Below are 9,552 nucleotides of genomic sequence, written 5' to 3' on the forward strand. Positions count from 1 at the left end.
TAAGAGAGGCAGTGGTCAGAAACCAAACACTTTTGAGGAGAGGATAAAAAAAGAGAGACAAGGATAAACATAAGAAAATGTAATGGAGGGAAATACATAGTTAATAATTGTAACTGTGAATGTGAATAGGATGAGCTCACCCACAAAATGAAAGCAGATAGCAGAATGGATTAGAAACCAGAATCCAAAAATATGTTATTTACAAGACACACACTTGAAACAGAAACACACATCCAGAGTTAAAATAAATGCCTGAAGCAGCATCTATTATGCCTTAGCTGATTTTTTTTTAAAAAGCACAGGGGTAGCAATCCTGATCTCAGACAAAGCAAAAGAAAAAAGAGGCCTAATTAAAAGAGATAATTTGCTAAAAGATACAATTTGCAAGGGGCAGCTAGGAGGTGCAGTAGATAAAGCTCCGGCCTTGGAGTCAGGAACACCTGAGTTCAAATCCAACCTCAGACACTTGACACTTACTAGCTATGTGACCTTGGGCAAGTCACTTAACCCCTATTGCCTCACCAAAAAAAAATAAAATAAAAGATACAATTTGCTAAACGGTACTATCAACAATGAAGTAATATCAAAACAATTGCAACAAGTTTCCCTGATAAAAGATTAATTTTCTCAAATGTATAGGAAACAGAGTCAAATTTATAAAAATAAGAGTCATTCCCCAATTGATAAGTAGTCAAAGAATAAGAACAGGCAATTTTAAGAAGAAGAAATCAAAGCTATCTATAATTATATGAGAAAATACTCTAAATCACTACTCATTAGAGAAATGCAAATTAAAACAAGTCTAAGATACTACCTCATACCTATCAAAAATGACAAATGCTGGAGGGAATGAGGGAAAATAGGTACACCAATAAACTTTTGCTGGAGTTGTGAACTAGTCCAAACATTCTGGAGAACAATTTGAAACTATACCCAAAGGGCTATAAAACTATGCATACCCTTCCATCCGGCAATGTCACTACTAGATCTGAATCCCAAAGAGATCAAATAAAAAGGAAGAGGATCTATATGTACAAAAATATTTATAACATCTCTTTTTGTGGTGGCAAAGAATTGGAAATTGAGGGGATGCTTATCAATTGGAAAATGCCATAACAAGCTGTGGCATATGATTGTAATGGAGTACTATTGTGCTTTAAGAAATGATGAGAGAGATGGTTTCAAAAAAACATGGCAAGACATATATGAACTGGTGAAAAGTGAAGTGAGAAGAACCAGATCATTGTACGTAGCAATGTTGTAATGATGATCAGCTATGAAAAACTTGGCTACTCTGATCAATACAATGATCCAAGACAATTCTAAAGGACTCATGATGAAAAAAAAAAATGCTGCCCACTTTCAGAGAGAGAACTGATGAACTCCGTGTGTAAATTGAATTATAATTTTTTTGCATTCCTTATTTTTGGGGAGTTTTTGGGGTATGGCTAATATGGAATCTTGTATGATTTCATATGTATAATTGATATCATTTGTTTGCCTTATCAGAGGGTTAGGGAAAAGTGGGAGAGAGGGAGAGAATTTGGAACTCAAAATTTAAAAAGAAAAGCAAGTTTAAAACAAATAAGTAATTCTATTTTGAAAAGTAAAATAAAATGAGGGTATTAGATTAGGTGCCTTCTACACAGTACCTTTTAACTCTAGATCTATGATCTGATGATACCTTTGACTAGCAGTTCAAAAGACACTAGACTTGGAGTCAGGAAGAACTAGGTCCAAATTTTGCCTCTGACTCAACTTGATAGCTGTATAACACTGAGGAAGTCACTTTAACTTCTCTGTGCCTCTATTTCCTCATCTTTAAAAAGAGAAAATTTGAGTTAGTGGCATCTAAGTTTCCTTCCACCTCAAGATTTATGGTTCTATTTTCTTTCCTGTAGTTCCTGAAGTTTTCCGTCTCAGAGAAGACAATTTTCATAGACTGCTCTGGGAAAGGACTGGGAGTTATCGAGGTAGATTATGTCCATTGTTTGGGAATGCCCCATAACCTCCTCACTCAGGGAGATTTCACTTCACTCTCACTAGATATCTGATATTGGGCAAATAATTCCATCTCTGAGCCTCAGTGCTCTCTTCTGTGAAATGAGAATAAGAACATTTACCTTACCTACATAACAGGGATGTTGTGGGAAAAACACTTTATAAATGTTGAAGTTATGTGGAAATGTGAACTTCTACTAAGAGAGAGTTCCTGAGGTACCAAGAGCAGAAATGACTTAGCCAAGGTCACACAGCACTCTAGAAAGGCCAAGGATGGAGATTATCTGATCTCCAGGTATTTCCTCTATTCTAAAATTTCATAGGTTTCTGAATAACCCTGCTATTTTATTAGATTTTTAATAGACTCTACCTCTTGTCATTTTAAAGCCACCCAATTACACCAGGGAGTAAACCTGATCCATGAGGACCATAATGGGAGGACTCCAGTTAGTCTGAATTTAGTAGAGCAACAAAAAGTAAAGAGCCTAGGGCTTGGAGTTAGGAGACCTGGCTTGGGGGTCCAGTTCTACCACTTACTAGCCATGTGACCTTGGGCAAGTCATTTTGTCTCCTCTCCCAATTTCAATTTCTTCATCCGTACAATGATATGATAACTATTGCTTTGCCTACCTGTGGCTGTTGTGAGAAGCGAAATCATAGGTAGGAAGCATCCTGAAAATGTAGAGTTCCATAGAAATGTGAGCTCCTCCAACAGAGAGATGATATGAATTCTGTCATTCTAAGCACTCCTTGTGATGCTTGTTGGAATTTTATTGACAGAATCCATTGGGGTCAAGATGGTAGAAATGGAAACTAGGGCAAAATATCCCCAGTGGACCCAAACTTTATTTCCTCTTGAGTAAACATTTCTACGTGTGGGCAGTGGACATTAATTTTTCCTCAACTGTAAGGCAAACCATTATTCTGCAATTTTGTATGTAAATAAGATGTATTAGGAAGTTGTTCAAGCAATTAATTAAACAGCTGTTATAGAATAAGTGATAAAGGAGATGGGGATGAATATGCAGAGTTTTTCCTGCCCCAACATCAATATTCATTGGCCGTCTGGTGTAAGTACATGGGCTGCTAACACTCCTGATATTGAATAGCACCAGCTTCAAAACACAGACTTTGGTTTGGGCATCCAAGCATACCTTCATGCCATAAGAGAGCACATAATTTCATCTCACTGTCTGCTGCACTAGTTGACAATGTGAGTTTAGAGGAAAGGGTAGTTTCCTCTATAAGAAGTAGATCACAGATGCCTAGGGTTGGCTTATGGGTAGCAAAATTGAGAAAATAATCTAGTTTGTCTGTGGTGCACTCAGCCCTTATTTTCTATGCATTCTCCATACCTTCTCCAGAGTGAATAGAATTTATTATTAGTCATTTACACCGTAGTGTGAATTTGAGTCAGGTTCTTCTTCCTAGGAGTTTTTCTCTTTTTAAACCTTCTTTACAATAGCGAAATGGAAAGCTTTGTTCCCCATAAAAAGAATTCTGGCATCAAAGAGCAAACTGGGGAAGGGTGAGAGGTTGTTCTTTTGTTGTTGTTATTGTTGTCGGTGGGGGGATTTATTTGTTCAGTTGAGAGAACCTTCCAAAATCTCCTGCTAAATAATCCAACACTCTTCTATTCATTTTACAGATAGGGAAACTTGGGGTCAGAAAAGTCAAATGATTCACACAATAAGTTAATTGTTGAACCAGGACTGGAACCCAGGTCTCCTAATTCTCGGTCAGTCAATGTGGCTCAACCCAAAAAATGCCAAAAGCCTCTGTCCCAGAACTGGCACATTTAATAACTTGCAAATGCAAGACATTTATCTCTAAAATAACTGTTGTGATTTTTAATAGCAAAATCAATGAATTCATTAACAATGAATTAAATGGTTTGAGCAATGAGTACGATGTGGGTGGACATAGTCCATGGTAACTTATTGCAGGTGGGGAAAGGGGACAGAAGGCGATTCAGCCTTCAGAGTAGCTATAGCTAATAGAACACAACAGCCATCAACTGAGATTTATCCAACCAAATATGTACAGGAATCCTTACGCCAATATCCTCATCACAAAGGCCATCCTACATCCCACCCCTCATTCTTGTTTAATCCAAAAGTATCGACCACAGTTATGATGGAATTACAGCCGGAAAACCCAGCTACTTTTCATTCTTGTCTCTGGAGAAAATAAAAGAAGATGATCACTAGTGAAATATTGATAACAATGAAATGTTTTGCCTCATTAGCTAGGAAACTTCTTAGCACCAGAAACAATCTCAGCTAAAAAAGCCAAGACCTGAAGAGGCAGCATGGTGGAGGGAAAATGGCCACTGAATTTGAGTCCCAAAGATGATGTCTTGGCTTTGCTGCTCATCGATCATGTGACCTTGGGACAAGTTATTTACCCTTTCTGTGCCTCAGTTCTGTGCCTTGGTTCTCTCATCTAGACTAAATGATCCAAAGCTATCATCAGGGTCCCTCCGAATGATAAAATATATATCATTTCTCTGTTGGAGGGGCTCATGTTTATATGTACCTACATGCTTTAAGAATGGGTCTTAGCTATGGTATCTCACAACAAACTCCTGAGGCAGTCTGGGCAGGGGTTATTATGTTCATTTTAGAGATAAGAAAATGGAGACTGAGGGAGAAAGTAAAATGATATGCCCAAGATCATATGGCTCATAAGTGACATGTATGGGGCTTAAAGAAAATTTTACATCTATAATTCCATGAATAACTAATCCAACCACTTCATTTCCTTACCAAGGTATCTGGATGAATCAGGACATGGCATAGAGGAATGGAAAGGCCAAACCCCAGCCCTAACACTTACTAGGTCCTTCTGCTCCTAGGGTCAGGTCACTTCACCTCAGTTTCCTCATCTGTAAAGTGAGGGAATTTTATTACCTAACCCTTAAAGTTAGCATGAGCAAAGTGCTTTGCAAACAAGGTTCCATAGAAATGCAAGCTATTATTTTCCATCCTAGTGATGATAAAGATAGAGGCAAAACTCGAATCTCCAGATTCCTAGTTTTCTTTCCACTTACCACACTGCCTACATTGGAATCACTTAGTGACGCTGAACAAAAATTTCTGAAATACATTCATTAAAAGACTATGCATAAAGTGATGGACTCTGAGTACAAATTGAGACATGATTTGTTGTTGTTATTGTTTTTTTAACATGGTCAATGCAGGAATTTATGTTGCTTGAGTATACATGCTTGTAACAGGGGTTTTGTTTTTCTTGCTTTCTGAATGGAGGTGGGAGGATGTGGGAGGGAGAGAAGGCAGGTCTGAAAAAAATCTAATTTTTAAAAAAGACTATGGCGAGTAGTATGAAATTGTCTGTTTTTGCTATTATGTTTGCTGCTGCTGCCTACCTTAGGTCTTCTGTTGAGGGGCAATAGCCAATGGCACACTGTCATCATCTTTCCTTGTCCCATGATGTTTTTCTATAGCAAGAGTAAGGCACATAGCTACACACTATGGAGTTGGTTATCATAACTACACAAAAGTTACTTAATTATAAGCATGATGAGTGATCATGACACAGATATTGCCCAGGTTAACAATTACAGTCATAGAGCATAGCCTTCCATCTATTCTGTATATAATTTACATGTACCTAGTTATTCAACTGTTATTTCTTCCGTTCAAACATTTGCTTCTTGAGCGTTGCCCAAAATGAATCAAGCTAGCTCATACTGACTTGAAATTATTATCTGGGCATGGGGAGGGGAGAGAGCTAACTCACCTTGTGATCTTCCTATTGTCACTTGACCAGGTTACAGGAAAAAGTTATTGCCTTTACCACATCACTCACCATTTCCCATTTCTGAGCATCCCACCCACAGGCATATCTACAGTCAGCTTCCAATTTGAAATGATAGCAAATAAGTATTCGTCTTTTCCTTTCAGACTTCCCCAAGTAGACTATCTAGAGTCACTCTTCACCTTTTCACCTTCCTAAATAAGCAATTCCAGAGGGCCTGCAGAAAAGTAATTTTTGAACTCCAGGAACTGGACTCTCTATACTGTTTACAGCACTGCAAGACTGAAGCATTCATTTTAACCTGTTCATTAGGGTGGCTTTATTTTCATCAAATCAAGAATGTTAGTTCCATAAGGAACCTTAGAAGATTTTATGTTAGGACATAGAAAGTTATAGCTTGAAGGGACCTTAAAATATAGAATATTAGAGCTGGAAAGGACTTTAGAATATAGAATATTAGAGCTGGAAGGGACCTTAAAATAGAAAGTTAGTTAGAACAATGTATTCCAATTCCTTCCTTTCATCCATCTATTCCATCATTCAACAAAGTCCTAGGGAAGAAAGAAAAATCAGTAAAACATTAGACTTATTCTTAAGATTTTTATAATCTAGTCATTTTAAGCATAAAGAAATAGGTCCAGAAGTGCAAAGTGACTTTTCCAAGTGTAACACAGGGATTTGGCACATACTTAGGCCACCTAAAGTGGTGGCCCAGTCACCGTCGCCATTTTAGGTGGTGTGGGCATACATCAAACTCCTGTTATCATAAACTCACTTAACAAGTTAATGACAGAGCTGAGGCTAAAATTCGTGTTTTCTGACTCTCAATTCAGTGTTTGACTTTTAAAATTCATTTTCTATAGTTATTCTCTACCTTCAAGTTCTACCCCAATTTGGGAGGAAAAGGATGTCAGGGGAATAGGCCTTGCCTCCCTCCTGGCAACTTGACTGTAATTCTCCAGTGGCCAACTTCATATGTCTAGTGACAATGCCTTCCTCTTAGATCATCTGGTTGATGGAACCACTATATATCGATGCAGTGATTATTTATTAAAACTCATAACTTGAATATGAGTCACCTGAGGCTTTGTAATTATGATGGTGAATGTATTTCCACTCAGTATAATTCTCTGAACTCCTCTTCTTTTTTTTCACTCCCCTTTTTCTTTACATAAGTTAGTATTAATGTTTATGAATGCTGAGGCAAATTTATAGGCACATTGGGAAAATGTGACATTATCAGTTTTGATTTATCTACTTAAAGACTTCCCTTCTTCCACTCTTACCCTGCCCCTACCTAATTATTATTGCTCATTATTGCTACCAATAATATTACACTAAACCCTCCTTTTTGCCAAAATCCAATTAAGTGAAAAATATTACAGGAGTAGGGGGTGGCTTAGAGTTGTTGTTTTGGGTTTTTTTTTAACTTTTTTATAGCTTGATAGGTTTTATTGAAGGAGCTTTGTGCTACATATACACCTCCCTACATGCAGAAAAGAGGGGGTAGAATCATTACTTATCTCTTCTTCCTCTTTGGATAGAATCTTGATGATTTTCCACTGGACCCAGTCAGCCAAGAATTTCTCACAGGCCTTGTCTGCCTTCATTTTATGAATGTGTTTCATGAAGATCCACTTATTCCTGAATATATTTCCCTTCACCTTCAAGTACAGGCTGTGGCATGTGTAGTGGTCAAACTTTAAGGATTCCCAAAATCTGTAGAATAGTTAATGTAGAACCCCCATTCTCCTTATTGAGATCACTTCCTCAGGCACATGACTGTTGGCTGGGCCCTTTCTCATACCAATGCCCATGTTCCTGCCCTTCCAGCGAGCTAGAGTGTGTTTCCAGTATCAAACACGAGAATGGACAAGCACAGGCCAGATAATGATCAGTCCATCTTTCATCAGCTTCTAGATCATTTGATGGTTTTGGTGATTTCATTGGTCTCTTTGGGTTCAAGTCACATCTCCTTCTTTCCACATCACAGGACACTGGAGACAAGACTCTTGTGAAGCCTGAGCATACTCATGGCTACAACTGCAGCACAGAAAAGGATGGTTGAGAGAACCATTGGAAGGTAAAATTAGCTCATTTCTGTTTACTCCAACTCCTACTTTTAGAAAAAAAAAGTGTACCATAAAAAATAAGTAAACTAACTTGTATTCATGACTGAATGAAAAAGGAAAGTAGAAATTTAGTCTAATCTTATTCACTGTCTCCATCTCTGTCCAACCCGTCCTGGACCCTGAGATACAGTATAATATGATAAAAAGAGCATTAAATTTAAGGAGCCCTGGCTCTGGAATCAGAAGACTTGGCTTTAAATTTTGCCTCTGCTGCTTACTAATATGACCTTGGGCAAGTCACTTAACTTTTGGGTCTCAATTTCCTTATCTGTAAAAAGAAGGGATTGGATTAGATGCTTTCTGAGCTTCAAAGGCAAGGCATTTATCTCTAAAATAATTGTTCTGATTTTTAATGGCAAAATCAATGAATGCATTAACAATGAATTAATTAGTTTTAGCAATGGGTAGGATGTGAGCGGGCATAGTCCATGAGGACTTACAGCATAGCAAAATTCAGCCTGCAGAGTGGCAATAGTTAAAAGACTATAAGAACCTTGAACCTCATGAGCTTCATGTATCCCATTCTAGATATACAATCTTATATCAGAGGTTCTCAAAAGATGAGCAACAACACTGGTGTCCCACAATTTTCCCTAAGCAGATCAGTAAATTCCTCCCCAAACCTTGAGACTTCCATATTCTCAGGCACACCACCCCCTATGCCCAACTGCAGTTTATAGCCTGCTCATCCTAATTTGGCATTGAGATGGTCACAATAGTAGCTTTGTTTTTGGACATACAAAGACTCTTCCTCCGCTGTGAGTCCGAGGGAAGCAAAGAAAGAAGAAAGTGGGAACACAGGGGAAGGCAAAGAGAGGCTGAGGTATCTGAAGGCTCAGAGACTGGTTCTAGAAACTAGACAGTATTAGGGGCAGCTAAGTGGTGCAGTGGTTAGAGCACCAACCCTGGAGTCAGGAGGATCTGAGTTCAAATCTGACCTCAGACACATAATACTTACTAGCTGTGTGACCCTGGGCAAGTCACTTAACCCCACTGCCTAGCCAAAAAACAAAAAACAAACAAACAAAATAAACCAACTTTATATGGGGCAGATAGGTGGCACAGTGGATAGAGCACCGGCCCTGGAGTCAGGAGGACCTGAGTTCAAATCTGGCCTCAGACACATAACACTTACTAGCTTTGTGACCCTGGGCAAGTCACTTAACCCTAATTGCCTCAACAACAACAACAAAAAAAATTGGAACTAAAGGTTAACCATAGCTAACCTTTAGTTATGATATGGGGACAGCTAGGTTGTGCAGTGGTTAGAGCACCAGCCCTGGATTCAGGAGGACCTGAGTTCAAATATGGCCTCAGACACATAACACTTACTAGCTGTGTGACCCTGGGCAAATCATTTAACCCCACTGCCTAGCTAAAAAAAAAAAGAAAGAAAGAAAGAAAGAAACTAGACAGTATGGGAACTCTTCTTTATGACTAACCTAACATTCAATGCTTTGTAATTCCCCTTGGCAAAGAATAGCATGTTGTGAGCAACAAAAAAAAAAAAATAAAAAAGCTTGAGAATTAAACCGTCTTACATATATCTCAGTTCACCCATTTGTTTCTTCATCTGCAAAATGAGAACACCAAACAAGATGATCTACAAAGCTCTTTCCATCTCCAATATCATATGATT

The 9,552-nt window shown here is 38.3% G+C and overlaps 1 pseudogene; it reads right to left on the bottom strand.

The window, feature by feature from the left end:
- LOC114046975 overlaps nucleotides 1-7,816 on the bottom strand; it is a 117,221-nt pseudogene extending 109,405 nt beyond the window's left edge.
- Between the last annotated feature and the right edge of the window lie 1,736 nt (nucleotides 7,817-9,552).

The sequence above is a fragment of the Vombatus ursinus genome, unplaced genomic scaffold (genome assembly GCF_900497805.2).
Source record: "Vombatus ursinus unplaced genomic scaffold, bare-nosed wombat genome assembly UNPS02014786.1, whole genome shotgun sequence".
Lineage (NCBI taxonomy): Eukaryota > Metazoa > Chordata > Mammalia > Diprotodontia > Vombatidae > Vombatus > Vombatus ursinus.